General features: G+C 39.1%; 1 protein-coding gene across 4 annotated transcripts in view; it reads right to left on the reverse strand.

Annotated features, from left to right (window-relative positions):
* Positions 1-26,758, reverse strand: part of grik4 (glutamate receptor, ionotropic, kainate 4) — a 246,096-nt gene that overhangs the window by 186,118 nt on the left and 33,220 nt on the right. For all 4 annotated transcript variants that reach the window (XM_089013796.1, XM_089013795.1, XM_089013794.1 and 1 more), the window contains exon 2: positions 4,362-4,527. The gene's annotated coding sequence lies outside the window, so the exon portion shown is untranslated. The remainder of the gene's footprint in view (positions 1-4,361; positions 4,528-26,758) is intronic.

Genomic DNA, 26,758 nt, shown 5'->3' on the forward strand with positions numbered 1-26,758 from the left:
AGCACACCGTGGGTGCTGGTGTTTCTATTCACAGAAACCGCCTGTGGGAAAGTGGTAGCTTAAGAATGATGAAAAGCAGATGGTCTGTCACTTTGCACTCGCAATCTCTTACTACATTAATTAAAAAGCATTTCAAGACGTGACGACTTCCATATGAGCAGGGAGAGGTAGCTAGAGCCTAACAAACATTGAATACCACTGCTACTATTCCTACTTAGGAATCAAGAAATATTTTTTTCTTTCATATACCAGTGAATGAAAGAGCACTTTCAAAAATAAAATACAGTCATAGCTTGGCTTACGAACTTAATTGGTTCCCAGACAGAGTGTGGAAGGCGAAAAGTGTGTATCCCAAAATTAATTTCCCCAAAAAACACAATTTTCTACTTTCTAATTTTCTAAGCCTTAAAACTATACTATGTATTATGTATAATAAATGTGCTATGGTATTATAATTAAAGAAATAAACTTTACTGTGAAATAAAGTTGTTTTATTTACCTTTGTGATGGTCATTGATGGCTTGATGGAATGGAGTGGCCGGTTTCATTAGCATTAAACACTTGATGAGGAACGTAACCTTCTTTCACCCTCTTGAGGAATGATCCCTTGTAGGCGCTTTCTCTGTGATAATTGTATCTAGTTCCTCATCAATTGTGTTCTGTTTAGCTGGGTTGATAGCTTGTTGCATCAAATGTGATTGATGGGATATTTTAACCTTGCAGTCTACACTTAGCCTTTGAACTATCAAAGTTGAAACTCTCTCACTGTCGTCTGCCTGTCTCTTTAATGTTTAAACCACCCCCCACTGCTGCGTTCTTGACCAATCACGTGGCTTTAACCGAAGACTGGGGGCGGGGAATAGAGGACAAAAACAGTCAGCTGCCATTTTGTTGTCAGAACAACGGGTTCGTTCACGAACGACACATCACTCACTGAGGCAGCCCCGTGTACGAAAAAAAGTTCGTATGCCAAGGTAAGGTTCGTATGCCAAGGTAAAATTTTCATAAATGTAACTTTTGTACACCAAAAAGTTCGTAAGCCAAGGGGTTCCCGCTTTGTTCAGCGAAAAGGTCGATGCTGTTGGACAGTCTGCGACCAGATAGATGCATGGTTTGAGGAGCCAGTGATTAGAAGAAAGAAGCGTCAGCGCAATGCGCCGATGCGTACATGGAACTGTCGTGGCTTGGAATTGGAGTGGATTTACATGGAACAGGAGATATGAGAAAATTGATGCGACAACTTCGTATTTGCTTTCAACATTTAGCTTGTAGCAGACGTGCACATTTCATCATGATGTTCCGGATCCACTGGTGAAAAGGACGCGGTAATCCTCTCCTCTTTCATCTAGAATTGTGTCATACAACAAAGAGGGTGCAGAAATTACTTAAGATGAATGACTGTGTCTCTTTAGTTGTGTTGTTATTTATTTATTTTTTGTTCGTTTGACTTAAAGATGGCGCCGCGAGAGTGGCTGCCTTTCCAGCAGCTCCTGTATTTTGTTTTTCTTACTTCTTCCTTTCCTTTCCTCTTCCTTCCATAACTTTGCTGCTGTGAAATACATATTTCTCCAATGCAAGACTAATTGAGGCTGATAAATCCAATATAGCTACTCACTCTTATTCCCCCGCAGTTATTCCCTCGCACCTACTAACCAAAGACCACAGGCAGCAGGGTACAAGGAAGCTTTCAGGCAACAGCAAATTTTGTCTTTGAAATCAGCAGCACTAAAACGGTCTACTCCGAGGGGGCATCTTCATCTGCAGAGCAGACAAAACAGACAAAAAGTAGGGGGTCAGGAACAAGGTGAAGCTGTGGCCCTGAGAGGACAGGAAAAAGCACAAAACAGCAAGCTCAAATGACCCGTTGTATCAGTGTGCTTGCAAAGAAAGGTTGTGAACTGAAAGGCTGCTTTGTTGGGCATCGGCAGCCCATCAAAAAAACTACCACAAATATCTATATATTCTAGGTGTTGATTTTTGGTTTTGCCTAATTAGATTTTTGATATTTTGTTTCTGTAATCTCTGTGTTGCCCTTCACACTTTTTGTATGTGCATTGTTTTTTTTGTGGCACCTTGTGACCAGAAAAGTATTTGTACTTGGTCGATGTGTTTTCCTGTCAATATTTTTGTTGTTGCATTTTGTCTGAACCTGCATAGCCATTCCATCCATTTTCCAGACAGCTTAATCCTCATTAAGGTCGCGGGGGCTGCAGGAGCCTATCCCAGCCGTCTTCGGGAACGAGGCGGGGGACACCTTGGATTGGTTGCCAGCCAATCACAGGGCACACAGAAAAAAACAACCAGTCACACTCACGCTCACATCAAGGGACAATTTGGAGTGTTCATTTAGCCCGCCAAGCATGTTTTTTGGAATGTGGGAGGAAACCGCAGGACCCGGAGAAAACCCATGTGGGCTCGGGGAGAACATGCAAAGTCCACACAGGGAAGCCGGGTCGGGTCTTGAACTCACAACCTATGCACTATGAAGTCGGCATGGTAACCACTCAACTATCGGGGCCGTTCCCTGCATATTTCGGTGATCCAAAATATTATTCTGTTTGGTTCTAAACCTATCAGCCTTCAAACTAAGCATTTAATTACCTTCCAGAATCCTGCATGGAATGTTTATTTCTTCAGAATGGTGTGAAAATTACAACTGTTCCTAATGCAGTGAAGAACTTGTCTCTGATAGAGTGTTTTTATACACATCCGTAAACATCCTATGTTATTTCATGTTTAGTTTAGTCTATATGGATGTTAACTTATTAGTTAACTTGTTGCGTATGTAGAGTGTAACAAGTATTCATTTTCAGTCTAATGTTCTCCCAACCCCTTTTCCCGTAATGATAGGCTTGGTCGAGATGATGTCATCGCTGCTGTGTGATTAAAACTAGGTTGAAGGGGCGGGCTTTGCGCTCTTGGCTTCCCGCACCCACTAGGTATCTTCTTCTATTGTTTACGAGAATAAAGTAGTCTTTTCTGTTCACCATCTATGGTCCCCGCTGGTATTTCATCATAAAACTCCGTTGAACTCCGAACCAGATGAGATACAGGAATTAGATTCCAACAGTCGCTTTCCCCAAAAGTACAACGAGTATAAAAATGTGGCAGCAAGTGCAATCATAGGAAGACCAATTACCACCTGTTGCCCTGGTTTTGCATTCTCGCTAAGAAAATGCTTTCTTCTGAGCCCTGCATCGAATCAAAGAAATGTGTTGCACCACTGCCTTCTTGCAAAAATATGTATAAGGCAAAATTGAGGTTTACTGAAAGTTTATTGTACAGAAAACAAAAAGCTAATATGTGCCAACTACCAACTACTACAGATTGTGCAAAATGTAGATATCGTTTTTTTTTCGCGTGTACCCATTTGGAAGAATGTTGATCGTGCTTTTTGTTCAATACAGCGCAATCCGTGTCCCACCAGTATCATCACTTTTCTGGAGACCCAATGGTGGCGTTTGTCCAACCATTAACATTACATGTACCATTTTCAACACTTTAGACTGGACAAATATTTGTTAACATAACATGACATCATGTGGGCCAGCGAATAGAATCCATTTGTGAAAAAAAAAATCTGTTTACCAAATTGTGACATATGTTTTGTCCCAATATCACTGGTATGTTCATGCATGTGACTCAAATATGATATACTGTTTGATTTGATTATAAAAAAAATGATGTGCACTCTTTCTTTACACATTTCAATAAGGTTAAAATACAAAAATTTACAATTTATAAACTTAACTTTTTTACTTAACTCGTTCCCTGCCAGAAAAAAAAAAACGTGTACACTCCAGTGCCAGGGTTTTTGTCATTTTCACTCATATTCCAGGACCCAAAGAAGATTGAGTTTTAGGAATACATAAACATTCAATGCAGCGTTAGAAACCGTAGACTCTAAGAGCTAATTCCTAAATTATAGGGGTCTGGAGTTATATGAGCTTGAAATGAGGGTGGGTGTCCAAAATACAATGAAATACTACTGTACATATTGCTTTATATAGCGCTTATAAAATAGCTGAAGCTGGAACAAAGCGCTAACATGGGAAAAGGGGAAATGCTGCCCTCTTGTGGAAGGGGAAAATTGCCACAGGTCTGGCCAGCGCCCGAACTAATTCGGGAATGGCGCTCTGTCATATTTTCAATTCCAGAATACATTCGGGAATGGCAGTGAATGAGTTAATTGTAGGTCAACTAATGTGTGGGTAATCTGCCAGACATGGTTAGCTAGTAAGATAAGTAAACTCGTTGCCTTCATCGGCACATCCGAATATTGATTTGTATCTTATCAATAGTGTGTGGTGCCTTCAGTTTGGAAGTGTGAAGCGATAAGCAAGAAGGAACTATTTTCTTACCTTTGATCTGTTGAGGTTTAGGGCTTCTAATCCATGTTGCGGTGCACCAGGCTGTCAGACTTCACTGTCATACAAGCCACTTCGCTTCTCCTCCTCAGCTCACAAGCACAAGTGTGTCACCAACTTGTTTGGATTCCGTAAAATGTGAATCAGTGAAGATAACACTCTAAAAAGAAAGATGACAAGAAGAGAAAATCTTTGAATGTGAAAACACAGCTTGAACATTTTGATAACTGTTCATATCCATTTCACAAGTCATCCTGAGGCACAAAAATGGATTACATTGTTGAACATCGTATTTTTAAAGATGTTTCACCTCCAGCGGCAGAATGAACCTAATGGCATTTTTAATCAGAGAACTGGTGGCACTGCTGAGGACATCCAAAATTCATGTGAGGATTGGCTCTGTAAACTGCAGCTTGAGAATTTACTGTCCTTTTTTGCTGATGTTTGTTTTACTTTATCCCGACTCAGCAGCCTTCCTCTTTATTTAACACCTTCAACATTTTTCATACTGTCACAGTACCTACATTGAGTAACTTTTCAAACTCATGCACGGTCAAAACAGGGTAAAACATATTTGCAGAGAAATTACGACACTAAACCGAGAAACTGCCAGTGTACAAAATTAATATTTTTTGAGCATTCCTTGTTAATAGTGCGAATTTGGAGATTAGCAATCACTGTCTGTGCTGTACAGCCTATTTTGCCGCTACTATTTTTGTTGGATCAGGAATATATGATGAGTGACAAGGAAGAAACAAAACAGGTTGTCAGACTTAGAATTTAATCTTTTAGCAAATGGTCATGCTCGCCAGTAGTGTGGGGAACAAGAAAGCTTGGCACCTGGTGAACACACTGCTGTGGGATCGTGAGTATAAACAAGATAATGGACAAATAAATATATGTGCCAATATAATTTGTTTTCTTTAAAATGGCATGCAATTACTGTTAAAGGAAAACCGACATCACTTTTTTTTTTCCTAACTGACATCAGAAAAACATTTTATAGCATCTAAAATACCCAAAACACGCAGTAAGATATTTTTAGTGAAATGCAAAACACCAATAGAGGGAATTAATCAGCCGGTTTCCACAGGCTGGTTGGTTCCTTATGCGGAGCTTTGTCACCCCCTTTTCTGCCTTTTTTTGGTGCAACACGAAGTTTTCAGATCAAACAAGTACAGCAAAATGCATCGGTTGTCCTTTAATGATCAAGTGCCTACTATGCCACATAAAAATCAAGATTGGATCTTTTCAGGGCTAATCCCATTAGAAAGGCAAACAATCGGATTATGTTCTATACTCTATCCTAAAAGCGCTGACAAATTCAAGAACATTTTCAGAAAGCATTGGCTTATATTACCACCCGACAAGCATTGAAATGACATAAAGGGGCACCCCTTGTTGATGTCTGAGAGAGGAATGATCGAATCGCAACATTTTCGTTTTGTTTTCAGTACAATCAAACTAGATCAAGCCACCTTATCACATTTCCTAGATGCTCATTGCCGTTTGTGGCAATCGCAGGCAAAATAAACATTGCGATTGTTTGTTAAATTACACACAACCATTTATTATAATAATAATTCATCTGTGAAATAATTATTTCCATGTAGCACAATTACAAGGCCACAGAAGAACCTGGCATGGTCAGGGCATTTGTAATATTTATGTTTAGTGTATCTGAGGCCATCCAGACGTGTTATCCCTCAGATGGCATTCTTAGCAACGTGGCATCAAGGAATATAGTTGCTTATCAGTCAGTGCCATGACCCCAATTGGAAAACCATATTCATCACATCACAAGAGAAATGAAAGGCAGCTGTGCACTGCCTGAGCAGCCTGCGGAGAGCCGATAAAAATGTTTAGAATTCACGAGCTGTCATTACACTCTCCATGATACTGACCCATGTCACTCTTTCCCTATCACATGCCAGGTGGCATCGCCCGGGGAAAATGTTCAAGGTAGGAAATGTGCAATTGACTTACAGAAACAAATCCTCATCTTCCATATTAACAAAAAGGTGAGAGGACATTGACGTAGCAGATATCAATATTGTCTGTGTCTTATATGTTGTGTTGAATTGGGATGTTACTGTGTTGTCATGACTTCAAGAGAATGGCTTCCTTTACAGCAGCTCCAATACTCCTCTTCTATTTTCTTAATTTCATAACCTTGATGCTGTAAATTTCTCTATTGTGAGGCGAATAAAGGTTTTGTTATTCTTATTCTTACAAGTTTCGTATCCGTGTATTGTCCATTTAGTTTGCAGAAGAGCCGTATAAGTGAAATTTTCTAGAACCAAAATACTCAGGTTAGTCAGAATAAACATTCATCTCCAAACTTATGCAAGACAGAAACCTGTTGCCAAATACAAACATCTCCTTAGCATGGACGGTAGAAAATTCTGCTACCGTGCCTGACTGTGGGAAACATGATGGCCACACCTAAAAAAACTGGAGCTAAGAAGAGCTGAAAGCAGAAGGGGAGGGCATGTTAAGAGCAGAGTAAGTTGCACTGCATGGCGAGCTGCCACATTAGCCATTGCAGGACTGAGCAGACTCATTTAGGTGTCTGCAGTCGAGGCTGCTGAATGGCAATAGTGCTTCCTTTGCTGCTGCATTCAGGGACGTGCCCAGAGTGCTGAGTGGCCTTCTTCCTGTAGCCCTAAATCAGTTCTCCACTCGACACACAAAGAGCAGCTGCGATCTCACTCTCTTTCTCTCTCTCTCTCTCTCTCTCTGATTCATCAACATGGAGTGGTCAGCCATCGAGTAGCCTGACAAAAGATATTTGGTGACAGAGCAGTTAAGTGCTCTGGATACGCAATACACTGATGAGATTTGCCCATGGTGATAACGGACAGATGCATCGAAACATGTAGCTCAATCGCTCATGTGTCCTTACAGGTTACTCGCTGGAATTTGAGTCCTGTTGGCTTGTAACCTCACCTGAAGACAGTTTTTTTTTTATTCTGCGCTTGTTTATATTCATTTAATATGTATGAAGTAGGGTATATTATTGTATTTCTTCATGGGGTGTAGACAAGTACAGTATATGCATAATTCACCGAAGATTCGATTGAAAACAGTGTGGCCACTGAAGAACTGTTTACCTAAGGAAATCTCATTAAGAAGTCACTACGGCAAAAACTGACATGAAAAACCTACTGATAACTTCACATGCATGCCCAATGCTGTGCATCTGTTGCTGTACAGAACAAAAATGAAAACCTTATCACCCCCCCCCCCCCCCAACCACGGGTCATGAAGTCCGCAAAGAGGCCAGCCCTTATATGTTTCTGTGTCAAAGGAATTAAAAATTACAGACGCAGCAGTTCGGTTTGTCTGGTGTTCCGCCTCAGATACAGCAATTTGGAAGAAAGCCAATGTGATGCAAATCCTCTTGATTTTGCCGGAACTATGCAGGAAGCAGAAATCGCTGTCAACTCCTGATTTTACAGACGTCAAAAACATCAGTCTAATTTAAAAATCTTCCTTTCACGCAGCACTAACTTGTTCTGCCGTGGCTGCTCAGTACCATGCGATGAAAAAAAAAATCAAAACATACACTCGAAGATGACTGAAATGTGGACCTCAAAGTCAGCTGTGTTTGCTTTCTTCGACCTTTAAAATTCTATTTAATTTTCAGGGGCAAATGCAATGTTCTTGTTTACCTATCTGCGACTTTCAATTTGCACAATAGAATTGAAGACAATCATCTGCCTGGAAATGTGAACAGCAGTCGGTCAGAGAGTCTTGAGGTTTTTTTTCTACACTTGGGTAGCAGTGGCTGAGTCAGAAAAGACAGAGAGGACAACAGTGGGTAGCCCAGGTCAAATCCCGAGAAATAATGCCCACCAGTAAGGCGCTTAAATGATTTGGATTCTGATTTGCAGCCAATGACAGCAATGAAATCACCCCCCTTCTCCGCCTCCCAAATTAAAATAATTCACAACAGCTCAGGTGTCAGACTCAAGGCCTTGGGACTAAGTATGACTCGTCACATTCTATGTAAACCGTAAAAGGAAATCACATTTGTCAATTTACATAATCTGTTCTAAAATCTGGAGCAAAACTGTATACTGTCCTCAAAATGTTGAGATTTTGCCACAATGTCACAAACTTAGCAGTGTCTTCAGGTTTCAAAATGGATTAATACCATGATACGATCAAACCTTTATTTAGATTTACCGCCGCAATGGTCAAAATGAGGGAAGACATAATGACAAAGTGGCCCATGACAAAAATGAGTTTGGCCAATGTTGCCTATGCACCATAAACTAGTTGGTACAACCTAACATATCCATCTCTCGGTTGATCGAACTTTTGTTCAATATTCTGAAGCCATGTCCAATTTTTGTTCGACCACTTTTTTTCAATCTCAACCCCTGGCTGAGCACAAGCAGCCCTAATGGCTCAATAATGAGAGTTTGACCGTGAAGACAAGTAGACATTGAGCAAGGGCCATGAGAGAGGTACATACATGTGGGGTTGGGGGGAAGGAGTGGGTCTTGGGGAGGATTCTTGGTCTAATTTATGGACACATGGAAAGGGGAATGTCAAAGGGTCCCTGCATAGGAAGAGATATAATGTTTTTAATGAAGTTAGATACGACACATTCGTGTCACCTTTATATTATGGCATTTGTCAGCTTTTTTCAGTGTCACATTTCTTTGCAAGCAGTAATGAAGTCAACCTCAGTGTAATTGGAACTAATTTTGAAGGCAGGGAGTCATCTCAAGGTTTTATGATACCTGATGGTCACTTGTGCTGTCCAGTTCAGTGACTGTCACAACTCGAATTTTAGTCAACACAGTTTTGAAACATTGAAATGTGTGATTGCAAATTGCATGTCATTGATGGAATTCAAAATGGAACCTTAACCAGGTCCTGCGTCAAGTTCACAAATAGCTTAATTTCGAATTCACTGCTACGGCGGCTATTTTGCAAGCAGGTTACACTTTCGCATAATTCGGAAAGAAACAGCACAGCAACGAAATATTTCCTTCTAATTTGCACTGCAGGATAACACGTCCAAGTTCATTGTACTAAATTCATCCTGTCTACTTGATAACTAATGTTAAGCAGATTCCTTACTTACAGACAGTGTATTGTCGGTGTTCAAATATATATCAGGTATTTGAACACCGACAATACACTGTCTGTAAGTAAGGAATCTGCTTAACATTACGTCCAAGTTCATTTGACTGTTTGTCAGCTTGGTTATTTTTATCAGCCTGGGAAAAGAGAATCGATCTAAAAGAAATAAATGAGTCATACAGCAACATGCGAAGCAAGACCAGAATGAGGTGTCATGTTTTTTTACCGAAACTAAAAGTGATACCAAGTATCACTGAAGACATTTTAGGATCAGCACCCGTGGTGTGTTGTCATTTTCCTTAAACATTCCAAATGCCAGACTTTAATTTCCCAAGTGTGAATAAACTGTAAGTGAAAACGATTGTGTGTCTATGTTTTGCAATTGGCTAATTAGCAGTTTCAGGTGAACTCTCCCTCAAAACAGTTGTGATAGTGTCCAGTTAGCCATGATCATAACGAATTCACTCTCTAAAATGGTTCGTTGGGTGCTTTATGGATAACCAACGAAAAAAATATTCATTGTGAACAATTGCTGCAATATAATAAAGCAAATATAAATGTTCTTTTTTTAATAATGTGTGCATCTGTTGTTTTGATCACAACCCATCTGTGAGAATGCTTTCCAATTCATAGCAGTTTTGTTTTTTATATCCATGATGTGCCGACTTAGATACACTATTGATTTCTTTGAACCCGTTGTCACTTTTGATTGATGAGCTTCAAAGGATACTGTACAACATCGTTCCATTTAGAAAAAAATTTGAATTAGCTCACAGAGGTATTAGAGAAAAGATCAATGAATACGGCATTTCTTATGATCAAGGCCGGTTTTTCATTAACATCAAATATGACCCTCAAAAGAAGGCCAGCGGCCATGTGAAAGTCTGATACAAAGCCGCTGAATATTCAATAAGACTTGAAATGGCAGCATAGGAAGGGGAACTTAGTCACCATTCAATAATAGAGCGGAGCCCCACGAACATTTTCCAAACACATCAAAGAAAGCCAATCACTGGTCACAGGAAAACCAAAATTAATTAGGCATTTTGTTGGAAACACTCTATCACATATCTTCCTTTTTTTAATCCACCCTCAACTTTAAAAATTAAATGTGATAAGAATGTTGTTGCCTGTTAACCCAGTCCTTTAATGGTAACAAGATATTGACATTCACATTATTCAAGTTGTAAAGTATTTATGAAATTCACTTTTTTCAGATCTGGATTAGATTAGATTTAGATTAGAAAAATGTGGAATGAGTTCAACAAATAAACTACCTAAAATTCAAACTGATAAACAACAGTCACAATACAACATGTTAATTTATATAGTGCTCTAACAAGAGTTTAAACTGTAACAAAGTGCTTAACATGGAAAGCTATCATATAAAGGGGTATAAAGTAGTCACAAAGATAGTAGAAAGCACCAGGGAGCGCAACCAAAATCAAGACGGAATCATGCCAATCCGATATTCACTGAACTGATATCATTTTGACTGTTCTATTCATCTGCCATGCATGTTTTTTGGAATTTGGGAGGAAACCAAAGTACCTGGAGAAAACTCATGCATTTATGGCGAGAACATGCAAACCACACACAGGAAGACCAAACTCATAACAGAATCATTTTTCACATGTGTTCATTTCCTGCACTAGCAATTTAAAATATTTGCCTTGTGGATTTGTCGACAAAATAATTGACAGATTTATTCATTAATATAACCATCGTTAGCTGAAACCGCAGATTGAACTGAAGTTACAAATCACTGCTTTACTGTTCATCTAGATGGTATGTTACTTTTTCTTTGCTCTCAATCCCTCATGTTTCATCTCCCCGCATCTCGTCCTTTACCGCCCACCCTGTCATCTCCTTGCGCCCTTTCACGGTCTCCCCACTAATTTGATCATCTCATTTGCATATCCGGTGGCTGTAATTGATTCACCTCATGCCAAATGAAGTCAGAATATACAAGAGAAATGTCTGATGTCTCGTCCCAAGTTGATGTGAAGCTTGTCGCTGAAATGAAAACAACAGCATATAATGAAGGCAAGGTTTTCTTTGAAGTCTATTTCTTTGTTGCCTACTTGAATGCAGAAACCTTTTATAGAATCATCCAAAATACAATGAAGGTGGCGGCCCAGGAAATCAGTATGAGTAAAGCATGGACAGGAAATTTGTCGCAGAGAGGCAGAAAAAACAGATAAGACAAATGAACTCATTCACTGCCATTCCCGAATTTATTCGGGAATTGAAAACATGACATAAAACTCGGCAGTACATATGCACCTAAAAGCTAACAACCACTCATTTGACGACAATGAGGTTAACATCTTAGCGAAAGAAAATAGATGGTTTGAAAGGGGAGTAAAAGAAGCTATTTTCATAAAACAGCAAAATCCTTCCCTTAACCGTAATGGTGGGGTGAGGTTCAATTTGGATCGTTTGTACAATAGACTGCTGAGGCAACATAGCATTAGTTATGCTGATCAGGTGATACCAGGGCAAATTGGGCAATCAGGCAGTCGTCAGTCAGGACAATAGAAGCAATCAGTGGAGCTGCAGGGATTAGTCCTCTCTCCCACCAACCTGAGAGCAGGGACCAATCTCAGCAGTGTCCATCGGCACTGCCATGTCTGGACAGTAGGGATATATAGGGCCGAAACTACCAGTAAGAATTTAGTTTGCTGACGAAGCTTCTTGGATAAGAAGCGAAACGTCCGACACCTTCAAAGAAGTACAGATGACGGCTGAAGCAACCTTTTCATTGATGGACCATTCCTGTATGAATGAGAGCTTACACAGACGTATGCCATAAAACTGTAAAGTGTGCTTGAGAGCTTTGAAAAGCGCTTAAAATGTAATGTATTATTATTTTATTATTATTATTATTATTATTATTATTATAGAGCGCCATTGCCAAATTAAAATCAAACTAAAATAAAGCACTGGCCATCCCCTTTGGCAATGTTTTTCCCTTCCACAAGGGGGTAGCAGTTCCCCTTTTTCTATGTTAGTGCTTTGTTCCAGCTTCAGCTGTTGTTCAAGCGCTACATTAACCAATATGTATGTATTGCATTGTATTTTGGACAGCCTCCCTCATTTCAAGTTCATATAACTCCAGACCCATATAATTTAGGAATTAACTCTTTTTTTCTGATGAAAGAAGAGAGTCTAATGTTTCTTACGCTGCATTGAATGTTTATGTAGTCCTAAAAATCAATATTATGTGACCCCTGGAATTCGAGTGACAATGACAACAACTCTGGCACTGGAATTTATTCAGCAATTGAAAAGCATGGCGTGGAGTGCCATTTGCGAATTTGTTCGGGTCTTGGTTTTTCTTGCAAGGGGTGCCGATAAAGCGCTGGTGAGACGTCTGACAATGTTTTTCTTTCCCACAAGGGCCCGGCTTTACATTTTGTATAGCCGCTCCCCCATTTCAAGCTCAGATAACTCCAGACCTATATGATTTAGGAATAAACTCTTTTTTTCTAATGAAAGAAGAGTCTAAGGCAGCGGTCACCAAACTACGGCCCACAGGCCGTATCCGGCCCTTCAGCACATTTGGCCCGGCCCCCTGAACAATACCATAGATGCTATCAGATTTTTTCTTAATTGGCCTCCATAAAAAAAAAAACTTTTACAAGTCAAAGGTCGGTTTTCGATCATTATCTGTTCCTATTTTAATCAATGTAATCAATGTACAGTAAAGTCTCGTTATATCGATATTCTCGGGAGTCCGAAAAATATCGATATAACCGGGACTATCGATATATCCGACCCTGCGCGCATGTAATTTTCTCCGTGCGTGCATAGAAATAGTATCGTAATAAGCGGGACTATCGATATAACCGATATCGATATAACGAGACTTTACTGTATGTTGTTTATAATCGTGATTGAACAATACAAACACGCCTGCTCTCAATAGAATGCTAAAGAAGTCGGTCACAATGCGACGCGACACAAGAAAGTGACGTATGAAGAAGTGGAGGGGAGTCCGGTGGTACATTCCGGTGCACTCAGTTTGGCGATCTATTTGGTCTTAGACCCGTTTTCTCTTGTAAGCCTTCCTGTCAAAGAGTGAACGGAATAATGGCGAAAAGGTTAGGTAAGAGAAATAGATTCAGAATGCAGGGTATTTAACCTGCAGTGGACAAACGATTATTTTTATGTTCAATGCAAAGAAAAGGCTGTTTGTCTCATCTGTCAAAAGGCGGTGGCGGTATTCAAAGAATACAATCTTCTGTGACACTATGAATCCCGTCACAAAGACAAGTATGATAGCTTGCAATGCCAAATACGAGCAGACAAACTCTCAAAGCGAAAAGTGGACTATCTCAGCAGAATACATTTTTACGCCAAGCTCAGCTGAAGAAGGCATCCGTTCGGGCCAGCTTTCGGGTTGCTAAGCTGATATCAAGCAGCAGTAAGCCTTTCACGGACGGAGAGTTTGTTAAGAAATGTATGGATGCTGTCGCGGAGGAGTTGTGTCCCGAGAAGAAAGATGCATATAATGCCGTAAGTCTGTCGGCGAGTACAATCACCAGACGCGGGGAAGAAATCGGGGTGAATGTATATGCCCAGCTGCAGCAGAAGACGAAAGAATTCGACTTTTTTCATTAGAACTGCATGAAAGCACAAACGTGCAACACACAGCACAACTGCTCATTTTTATTCGTGGACTTAGCGCAAACTTTGAGATATGCGAGGAGCTGGCAGCCCTCCAAAGTCTCAAAGGGACTACAACGGGAGAGGATATTTTTGACCTAGTGTACCAAACCATGGAGAAGTTGGACCTAAGTTACAGAACTGTGATGGTCTGAAAGACGCATTCAAGACCAACAGTCTCATTGACATCTATGCCGTCCTCCCAAACGACACATATCCAAACATCCCTCTGTGTCAGTCTCAGTCTCAGTCTCAGTCGTACAGGAGTTGTCCATCGATGAGAAGGTTTCTTCAGCCGTCATTTGTACAGATGACGGCTGAAGAAACCTTCTCATCGATATCCAAACATCAAAAAACACGCAATGAAAATGTCCACAATTTTTGGCAGCACGTATATCTGCGAGAAAAGCTTTTCTCGCATGAAACTGCTGAAATCTCCGATGAGATCAAGATTGACACATGAACATTTGCATCAGTGGATTGAGACTTTTATCTGTTAAGAAAGTTAATGTTCCATGGCTTTTTTTCTATGAAGAACACAGAGAGTTATTTAGTTATACTTTTTCATAAATAGTGTTATTTATTTCCTGTTTTTCTATGAAGAACCCAGAGAGTGATTTAGTTATTATTTATTTCATAAATAGTGTTATTTATCTCCTGATTTTTTTCTGTGAAGAACTCAGAGAGGGTTATTTAGTTATTTATTTCATTAATAGTGTTATGTGTTTCCTGACTTTTTTTCTGTGAAGAACCTGGAAAGGGTTATTTGGTTATGTGTGGGTTTCTGGAAAACAATTTTTTAAGCGCCCCTACGATCGTCACACTTTTTCTGTTACAAACTGAAACCGGCCCCCCATCACAGAAGGGAAAAGTTATGTGGCCCTCACAGGAAAAAAGTTTGGGGACCCCTGGTCTAAGGTTTCTTTCTAACACTGCATTGAAATGTACTGCACACAAAATCTGAATACCAGTTGAACCAAAATACAGAACACATTTGAAAATAAACAGCTCTAGAACGCAACTGTATTGTAGTCAAAGCCTCAAAACAGCTGAACATAGAACCATTACCATACGAGATTTAAAGAAAAAGTTTAAGCCACTCTATTTTACCATGTATTGCATTTTTCTTTTGCCACTCGCTCATCACAAATGACATCCACGCAACCACATTTGAAGCAAAGTCTCACACAATTTCCTACCACCGCATTTGTGTCATTAAGATTTGTGCTTCCAGAAAAATTGAACTCGAAATTGGACCATTTTTCGCCTGCTTGACTTCGGAGCTTCCTCAATCATTTGAGGGGTATTTAATTGAAAAGCACAGAATGTACAAAATAATAGTACATCACACATCAACCAAAATGTAGTCTCCAATTCCATGTCACCCAAAAGAGTAGACGATAAAGTCTGCGTGTTGACCCAGAGAATGAGAATGAAAGCAGCTTATTATGGTCGCTCCCCGGGGCACACTATCTGTCGCAGTCAGGTGATGAATGATCAAGTCGCGCTCTTTGTCATACACGGAAATTAAAGTGAAAAACTCTTCAAGAACACATTTGAGATAAATATGCATTTTTTTTTGGTATTGAATCAAGAAGATGGCATTTTTAATAACCGCAAGTATTGTCCGAAGTTCAAAGGAGCGGTGATTTAAGTTTACCACAGATGACCAAACATTTCCGGTATTCTGACAAGGCTAATGCCTTATAAGCGAATCATGATCAGTACATTTATACAAATGAAAGAATGTTTTTAAAGAATAATATCTAAGAACAATGTTATGGGTAATTACATCAAACTTGTTGTTACAGAAGTATGTATCAAACAAATAGTCTTTTGGATAATTGGTACCCATAAACTCGCCCTTGGTTTCAAAAAGTTTGGTTCCACCTGATTTAGATGAATGGGAAACAATCAGTCCAGCCAACTATTTGATGTTGACAGTTCACCACCTGCAGTTTTTTTTTTTTTTTTTTTTTTTGCGGGTGTTCAGGAAATGAAAATACGGGTCAGTTTGACGGGTCAGTTTGATGTTAGTGATTTCCGAGCTATGTTTTTTTTAACTTGCATCTGAGTAGAATTAATACAATGATTCACTGCCAGACCGAAGCTTGAAACACACCCCGCTCCACAAGAAAAAACAAAACCCGAACAAATTTGGGAATGGCACTTCACGACATGCTTTTCAATTCCCAAATAAACTCGGGAATAGCAGTGAATGAGTTAAAAGCAATCACTTTTCTCAAAAGCCAGCTTTGATAAGGATCAATATTTGGATGTTTGATATTCTGTAAAACGCTTTGTGACAGCTGCAACGGTTGTCATGTCTTGATATAAATAAAGCGGTATTGTATTGTCATACCTGTCAACTGGCCACATTTTGTCGTATTCTGTACAATTTTTGCACATTTTAGATATGTACGGCATACAAGAAAGTTTGTACGGGAAACACAAAAATTGTTAAATATAATTTTGAGATATTTTTGATTCAGTTTTTGTCATTAAATATAAGCAGTAATGTTAATGTTAACAAATATCGCTACTCGTAAAAAGCGAAGTTGACCACCAAGAAAAAAAGTCAGTCCAAAAAGTTTCGAGAAGAAAAAGTTCAGAGGGGACAAGTTCCGGTCAAGTGCAATTTTATTTTGAAATCAGTTAAATTTAACATGTTTTTTTTTGTTGCCGTAATATCATTCCTACTTTTTTTTATAAACATTATAGATCTTAAGAACATCTATTTAAAGTTTTTTTTTTTTCCTGTGGACAAATTCAATTTGTCCACAGCAAAAAAATGCCACAATGCTCATCAACAAAAAAACATATTTGATTATTGCTGAAATATGGTGTAACTTTTTAAAAGTATTAATGTTTACATGTGAAATTTTGTTACTAAAACTGTGCAATGAAGTATTACGCAAGCGTCTGTTTTTGATCAGTGAGGAAAAATTGAGCCGTTAATAAGTTCAGTGTCTCGCAGGTTGACAAGTATGTATTGTATTGTATTCCTAATAGACCAGTTATTGAAGGTGCGCATGATACACCAAATCGCCTTATCATGCGGAAAGTAGGGTCATTATTTTGACTTTTGGATTTTTCTCAAAAACAGTGTTTACACAGTGCATAAATTCACACTGGCTTCCCATAATATTAAACATACATTTTAGGAATACAACCCATTTCATATTGTTGAACACTTTAACCTAAACGTCTGTGTAAGCTCTCAGGAGTGCTCCGTCAACAGACTTGCTGACGAAGTTTCTTGGATAAGAAGCAAAACGTCCGACACCTTCAAAGAAGTACTACAGATGACGGCTGAATAAACCTTTTCATCGATTTTAACCTAAAGTGCTAATCTCTTTTTACGGGGAGAGCAAGTATTTTTTAAGTGGTACTTGTTGTAAAAGGTTGAGTGCGACTGATTTTAATGATTAAGTGCTCCCAATTTTTTTTTTTTTTTTGATCTCATAGAGGTTGAATTAAAATGTAATGTTAATCATAGAGTCGTAAATGAACCGTTCACTGTTATGAGAAGGGATGCATAGATTGTGAATTTCTCGCAAAACCAAAAACATCTCCAAAGCCACATCTCAGCACTATGTCCGGCTGGTTCTATCAGGGATCTCAGGGTGGTGATAGATTTACTTGAAAGTTTAGCCAATTGCATGCCGTCTTCCATTTCCATTGTAATGATCAGAAAGATGTTTTCATCCATCGTTTAACCAGTGGGGATTCTTCAGAATGACTGCTTGATACAACATTTGACATCATGGTAGCAGACTTTGCTTCCTGATCCAGATGCCAGTGGCACCCTTCTTTTTATTTGCCCTTATCGAAGTTGTAGGCTGCGGTGTCTGTCACACTCGCCCAGTGCAGCAATACATGTTCAAACATCTGCTCCAACACGTGGCGTGCCACACAACCCCTAAAAAGACCCTCGAGGAATCACTTCCAATTTTCTGTTCTTCTTCTTCTGAAAAAAATAAAAAAGGACATCTATTTCCCAACATGTGTTGTAAAAACAGTTAAAATAAATCCACCCATTGTAGATATGGACACCCCCTGCAGGCTAAAGGCAGACTTGACTGCTTCAGACCACTATTTTAGTGATTAAGGGCGATGACACCTGCAGAGAGACAGCCTCCACATCCGTATTTCAGATCCTCTTTCTTTGCTTCTGTTTCTGACACAAAAACGGAGAGTGACTGGAATATAAGCTACATCCACCCGATTAGGGAGATTGCCCTGAGCAACAAGAGCACCAGAGTGGGAAATTTGGGAGCAGGAAACAAATTGTAATCATGACAGCAGGGCAAACAGCGAATCTTCTTGGGACAAAGAATTAATGGGATAGCCAATTAAAAAGTGCAAACCAGTGAAACCTCAATTTTTGAATGCCTAAGAGTGTGAAAGTCTTCAACGTTCACCAAAATAACTGTGAAAAATAAGGCATCATTCATGTCACACAACCTCAGTTTTGATATTATCTCATTAACTGCCATGCCTGAATTTATTTGGGAATTGAAAATATGACATGGAGTTCCATTCCCAAATTTGTTCGGGTTTTGGTTTTTCTTCCGGGGGGTTTCAGATTAAGCTCCGGTCAGACCCCTGGCAATGTTTTTCCCTCCAACAAAGGGGTAGCATTTGCTTTTTGGACAACCGCCCTCATTTCGAGCTCATATAACTCCAGACCCACATCATTTAGGAATTAACTATTTTTCCGATGAAAGAAGAAAGGCTACGGTTTCTTACGCTCCATAGAATGTTTATGTAGTCCTAAACCTTAGTATTCTGTGGGTCCTGGAATTTGACGGAAAATGACAAAAACCCTGGAACTGGAGTGGACATATTTTTGCAGGTCTGGTAATGAATGAGTTAAATCATAGCATGTCACAAATAGCTAATCGATGACATGCTCTATATACAGTATGATGTTTGACTGCTTTACTTTTTTTAAGATTATGTAATCGACGATTTCAGTTTTTGCACATGCGGAATACTGATTTGGCCACAGTGTGCACGAAGAATGTTGCTCACTGTGATCCAATGGATACTCTGGGAGTTTTTGTGATTGCTCAGACACACAGAACATTGCATGGTAAATATACAACCATTACATACGTGCATAATAATCAAGTGTTCAGTGTGCAAATCCACTGGAAAAAAATGCATAAAGCTCACCCACTTCAAAATTCAAAAAAGGCAGCCTTCATAATCCATTTTTTTCTGACTGTGCTGCAAATTAAATTCGTTGGAATCTCCCCCCTGTCTCAAAGTCGTTTGTGGCTACTCCATCACATTATGTGATAAATGGTCCCACTTTCAGGTGCAAATAATTCTTTTTGCCTGTGTTTCATTATGTGCAATTTGCATAAGCTCAAATAGAAGGATTCCACAACGGAAATAGGTTTTATTCCGGATGTCCGGGATGACAGTAAGTACATAGATTACATGCAAAATATTGAGCAGAAAAAAAAGGTGGGTGGGTGGGCAGGTAAGACCTTCTTGAAGCCTTTTTCCGCCATCTCTTACTGTTTGTTTTTTCTTCAGGTATAATAAATAAAAATAATAATATAAATAAAAAATAAATGCATAATAGAAAAAATAAATGCATAATAGAAATGTCAGAAGACTGAAATGTATAACTGCGCAAAAAAGAACTTTACATTGTGCAACTATAAAAATACAATAAAAAATCATCTTTGATAAATGTAACTTTATCTCTTAATTGTCTATTTATTTAATACATTTCCTTCTCTAGTACAAAGTGCGTACTGGCATGAGGAGACAATTGAAGAGTTCAGTCATTACTCAATCAAAAACAACAGGCAATATTATAACAGTGTGACAGATAAATCAGATTTTCTGCCAATATTTATTGAGGCTCCTCATTTCAGCTTTTTTTAGGCCGCTTTATACTTCTTTCCAAAACAGTTTTTTTTTTTTTTTTGAATAGTGTTCCTTTTTCGTTTTGAATTGAGTTTATTCAAGGTCAGTTTCAACTTTCAATGAGATGTGAATCTGTAGTTGGAAGGAATTGAGGTGAGTTTTTCAACCTTGTAATTGCACTGTTTCCACGGATAAAATAGTATGCTACAATGTAGTCACTGTGATTTTATTATTACGATAATCTTTCATCTCTTTGCTGCTGTGAAATGTAAATTCCACGTAATGTAAATTTCTCCACTGTGAGACTAATAAAGGCATATCCAATCCATCCAATAATATTCATAACCAAAGACACATATTAAAAGCAATGATCCTCTTCCGGTTACATCAGAAACCATCATTTTTTTTTACCTTGACAACTATGTGCTTCTCAGCCTTCCAGAACAGAGTAAGCCTTGCACAATGCTGTGCAGCTTCTATTCGAGTTAAAAACTATTATGCAGACTTTGGCAGAACAGAACATCACGTCTGAAGAATAAAAGTCCGGGAGGAAGCCCAGAAATCAGATTAAAAGCATGAAAAGTTACCCGTGTTGTAATCCTAACACATTTTAGTGGAACCTCAATTTTTGAGCACCTCATGTAAGCCGCACAGGAAACAGCCCAATCAAAATAACGCAATTCACCACCATTAAAGGAACCAAAAAAGTCTTACATTTTCTGGGAAATGGACGGGTCGAATATCTGTGAATGCTGTGATGGGATTTAGATGATGGACTGATGTTGTGCCGACAAGTTGCTTATATCGAGAAAATCTAGCTTTTAAGCTTTTCGTTCGATCACAGCAACTTGGCCAAAGCTCCCAAAACATTGCACAAATGCATTTTAAATCTTCACATAGAGTCACATAAAGTTCACCTGCAAAGGTTTGAATGAATTTTAAGGTGCATGCTAAAATTTCCCCCAAAAGCCAATTATCCATAACTCTCTGTGGGGTAGTGTATATTTTAAAAACTTTGAGTCATGAAACATTTGAGTTTGATTTGGTTTATGCTGCACTTGCAGCTCAATGAAATTTGATCTGCAAATGGAGAGACACATCTGCACACCCTTGACTACCCCAGCGCATGTGTACGGCTGTCATTAAAAACAAATTACTGCTCTACTCGGCAAAAAAAAAACAACTGAGCAAATTGTATTTTCACTCAACCACTGCCAGACGTGCAAACATGCTCTCCAGTACTAGGGTTCTTGTCATTGTCACTCGAATTCCAGGGACCCGCACAATATTGAGTTTTAGGAGAACATAAACATTCAATGCAGCGTAAGAAACCTTAGAATATTTCATCAGAGAAAAAAGTTATTAAATTATAAGGGTCTGCAGTTATATGAGCTTAAAATGAGGGTGGCCGTCCAAAATACAATGCAAGGTGGAACAACACGCCAACATGGGGAAAAAAAGGAAATGCAACCCCACTGTGTCAGGGAAAAACATTGCCAGAGGTCTGGCACCCATGCATGAATAAACAAACCCCAAACTAATTCGGGAATGGCGCTTTAGATCATATTTTCAATTCCCAAATAAATTCGTGAATGGCAGTAAATGAGTTAACAAGTTTTTAAAAAACAAGACCTGATTTTTTTTGCATCGCTGAGGCACTTTAGAAAACAGCAGGGGACCTCCAGAGCTAATGTTCAAGTAAATTGTGCGAAAAGACAAGCAATGTCTCATGGCACAGTGAAGATGATGTGTCTGTCAGCCAGGTCAGAACATTGTTGGGGATACGTGAGGCTGCTGTTGAGTCAACATTCAGTACCTGCGATGTTTGTGGCGCTCCCCTGGGTGCCGTCTCACTGATCCAGTAACAAGCCATCTGTCACTGTCATTGTAATTAATCTACAGCTATTTAGTGGATAATGAGTGGGTTTTTGTGCTGCTTCACTTCTCAGAGACTTATTTCCTGTCCCTGTTGGAGCGGATGTTGGGACAAAATGGACATCGACATAGACAAAAACATGAAAATTGAGTCATTTTTTTTTGTACAGGGGTGAATGTGTTTTTCGTGATGGGAAATACAAATTCTAGTTAAGATATCATATGTAAAATAAACAAGTATAAATACAAATAAATTAACATAAATAGAATTTAATTTGGGATGGGATGATACATTTTTGACACTGAGTGATTAAAGTAATTACAGTATATTAAAGCATTAGCCGATATCGACTTCATGATAATACTGAATCATGACAGACTCATTGGGAAGCCCGCTAGTCAGGTGGTTAGCACGCCGCCTTCACAGTGCAGAGGTAGAGAGACCTAGTCCAGCCTCCCTGTGTGGGGTTTGCATGTCCTCCCCCAGCCCATGTGGTTTTTTTCTCCGGGTCCTCCGGTTTCCTCCCACAAACCAAAAACATGCATGACAGGCTGATTGAACACTCCAAATTTTCCCTAGTTGTAAATGTGAGCGCAAATGGTTGTTTCCCTGTGTGCCCTGCGATTGGCTGGAAACGAATTCAGTGTGTTCCCCGCCTAGTGCCCGAATACGGCAGAGATAGGCTCCAGCACCCCCCGCGACCCTAGTGAGGAACAAACGGTACGGATAATGAATTGATTGTTTCAAAGAGAAGGTGGACCCAAATCCAACAGTGTGCTATAATGACGGTTGCACCTGTGATTGATTCTTCATAGGAACAAGGCCAATTCTGACATTGTTAGAGTGGCAAGCCGGCTCTCTGGGAAAAAAAATCTCTTCCTTTCAAAAATGAAACATTAATAGCTATGCTAGACTCCCGCCTATGATGGAAATTGGTCTGCCACATGTGATATCTCACACGAAGGGCCAACAATCCCATCATTTGTCTCATTGAGTATCAGAATCATTTTTACCCAACACACTTCCCATTTCCAACAGACAAAGATCATGTCAGGGACGGTAAACAAACAAAAATTCAAGCAGGTCTATGACTGAGTGGTATTGTACAATATTCTGCACACGGGAGGAGGGCGAGAGAAGAATGAAATTGGATGGGCACAAGAATCGGTCAATTACCTTACACTTAACCGCTTGTCACCCTGACGAAGACAGAACACTGCAATAGGCTCAAACAGAGCTGCAAAAGTAGAGCGATGAAGTCAATCTATGAGATTTGACAGGTGAAGCGAAATGACGTCATTCAATACAATTGGTTGGAATCACAGTCACTTGGCGCTTCAATTATATACAAGCTGCTGACAGCAACAGGATATGAATCAATCATATGGAAAACAAGCCGAGGATGTGACGAAGCAGAATTTTTGGGGGACTGTTGAATGGAGTTTGTGAGCCTCACTGTTCTTGTTTTCCACAAACAGGTATTTACAGACACTTGCTTCCATTATAGGCAGGTTGTACATTGGTTGGAATGAAAACTCTCAATGGTTAGATTTATACTGAAAGTCTAAGTGCACAAATCCAATACCCAATTTTTTGGGCTGCCTATACATTTCCTCAGAATATCCCACTAAAGTACATTCGACTTCAAATCACCGTTGTGTCAGCAAATCGTACAAGACCCACATTCAAGCATCAGTCAAGAAAGTCTTGAATGCCAAAAACAGATTTTGTCGTCGTCTACAATGTGATGAATATGACCTTGTCGATGTTTTTTCATCTGTCCACATTTTTTTTTTTTTTTGCATGGTGCGTTGACAGTTTCTCTGTTTGTGGGTATTTTCCGTCTATTGTATTTTTTCTTTTCCACAAGGGGCAGCATTTCCCTCCTTTCCATGTCAGTGCTTTGTTCGAGCTTCAGCTGTTGTTCAAGGGCTATATAAACCAATATGTATCTATTGCATTGTATTTTGGATATCCACTCTCATTTCAAGCTCATGTAACTCCAGACCCATATAATTTAGGAATTAACTCTTTTTTTTTCTGATGAAAGAAGAGTGTCGAAGGTTTATAACACTGTGTTGAATGTTTATATAATCCTAAAACTTAATATTCTGTGAGTCCTGGAATTCAAGTGACAATGACAAAAACCCTGGCACTGGAGTGGACACATTTTTGCACGTCTGGCTGTGAATGAGTTAAGATCAACTTAATGCAGACCATTTTTGTCTCGTATTATCTTCATCATAATACGTTTTTTTCACATGCATCTATCGAGAGTGACATTGGTGATAAAAAGTGCCAACTTCTGGTTAACACGAGGTTGTCCGCGTACGATTAGACATATCTCATTTTGATGACAAAGCGTTTCAGTTCAGATGGCCGTTTTCTAAAATGAGCAGTAAGCCACGACCAGCTTTTTTTCCCTACTCTACAATTTGCTGGTCTATAGAGAGCTTTCCAGTCTGGTGAAGGGCTGCTGAATCACGACTCAGGGCCCCCCCCAAGGATCTAGTTCAGTATTTAACACATGCAAAGATATCATGCAAAGTCATTCACAAAATTCAAACCGATGAGATACATTCAGTGAAAATAGATCAGAGACTGAAGACCCTCATTAAGTTTGATATTACGGAGTTCATGAAGTCTACGTAGGGACTATATTTCACTGCCGCACAACTATTTTATTTTAAATGTGCATTTCAGGGGGGTTGGTGGTAATGATTGGCTGCCAGAAGACTGCGAGATCAAAGTGAGCTAAAATGCACTTTACAGTTGTCATTAAATTTGTATAAGAATAAAACCCTGAGGGAGATTTAATCGTGTTTGAGTGTAATCCAACTGCAAAGTTACAGTACAAGCCTGAAATAATTACCCAAATATGTTTCCATGAAAAAAAAAAAAAACATTCACAAGGCCTTTTATTCTCTTAATATAAGATGTTACAGCCTGACCTGGACATAGAACACTTTTAATGTTTGCTTAATAGACTGTGCGTTGCTACAGCCTATCATAGGTAGAGTCCCAGCTCATTAATCACCAGAGAAGATGACTTGTAAAGGAGCTGCAGCTCTGAGATGTTATGTTAATGCCTCCTGCTTCCAACATCAGGGAAGATGTCGTTACTGTAATTACACCATGGGCATTTTTATGCAAAGCCCCCACAGCCCAAAAAAGAGGTAAAATTAGACGTCCATTTATAAGCATAGAGTATGTCTCCATCCGAATCGAGGGCATTGATCAGAATGTCACCACAACTGGCCGTTTGCAAACAAACATGTATTGTGATGTGATTCTTGGCCTTGAAGGTGCCAAGAATCATGTCTTATGACACAATTAAAGATTATTGAAAGTGAATTTAGAGAGTTGTATACGCTGTAATTTTCAGTCTAAATTGTTCTCTGAGTGGAAGTTGAGCTAGAAGTCTTCAGTAGATTTACCCAAAATCTCCTTGTATATGACCAGTGAAATTACCCAACATGTCACAGTGGACCAATGAAGCTTTATCCAAGTCCACCCCCGTGAATATTCATCAGCCATTTACGATTGAAGTGCACACACGGGCTGTCTGAGAAATGTGGATATATGTGCGCGTAGCGGTACATATATCGTGTAGGAGTGAATGTGGAAGATGGGACCAAGTGCCATAAATACAACCATCTCTGCAGTGTGATCGCCGTTTTTTCTCTCTTTTTTTGGCTGTATTCAACATTGTTTGGGGGTAGGAGTGCTTGTGATGTAAATCGGCCGGTCTTTAAGTTAGATTATATAAAAGTTGAATATCCACGGATATTAACTCATTCACTGCCAGTGAAAATATGATGTGGAGCGTCAATCCCGAATTTGTTCGGGTTTTGATTTTTCTTGCTGGGAGTTCTAATAAAGCGATGGTAAGACCTCTGGCAATGTTTTTTCCCTTCCACGAGGGCATTTGCCTTTTGTACAGCTGCCCCAATTTCAAACTCAGATAACTCCAGACACACATAACTTATGAATTAACTATTTTTTTATGAAAGCTGAGAGTGTAATGTTTCTTAGGCTGCATGAATATTTATGTAGTCCTAAAACTCAATATCCTGTAAGTCCTGGAATTTGAATGAAAATGACAAAAACCCTGGCACTGCAGTGGACACATTTTTGCACGTCTAGCAGTGAAGGAGTTAATACGAAGTGACAAATTTGTAATACAGATTTGTTTTGGCTCTTTTTGCTAACATTATAAGTATTTAATTTCACGCAACTGCAACTATTAGTTTTAAGTTTGAGAGTACAGGAAAAGCAATCCTGAAATAGTTGCAGAAATGTATGAAAACGGCACAACAATATGTGTGATCATTTAATTTGGTGTAATACTGTTTTTGGACAATTTTCATTACTTAAAAATTGACAAGAAATGTGTATCGTGTTTGATACAATTCATTGCTTTTATTTATTTTTTACTATGCACATGTGCATATGAATTATATATATTTTATCATGTTATATTTTATTTAAAATTTAATGAAGTACATTTTATTGCAACTTCAGATAAATCCTGCCATTATCTTTTATAGCCAATCCTCTCGAAGATTAAAGGCGAAACTGCCCGTCAAAAATTAAGTGTAAAATCATCTCAGGTCTTCAATACATCGCTGAAATAAAGCATTTTTTGTATATGCTAAAGAGGACATGAGAAAAGCCGATTTTGACAAGATTAAAAAGCATTGACTTCCCTCGGCACATCTGTGTCTCATACGGTCCTCATAATTAGTGCTTATTAGCATATCATTCTGTTGTTTAAAAGGTCAAGCATCTCAATTAAGATGTCGTTAAAATGCAGAACATTGTCGTGTGTTGTTTATGAGGGGCAAGTCTACTT

The sequence above is a fragment of the Hippocampus bargibanti genome, linkage group LG14, assembly GCF_051943395.1.
Source record: "Hippocampus bargibanti isolate YZ-2025 linkage group LG14, ASM5194339v1, whole genome shotgun sequence".
Taxonomy (NCBI): Eukaryota; Metazoa; Chordata; class Actinopteri; order Syngnathiformes; family Syngnathidae; genus Hippocampus; species Hippocampus bargibanti.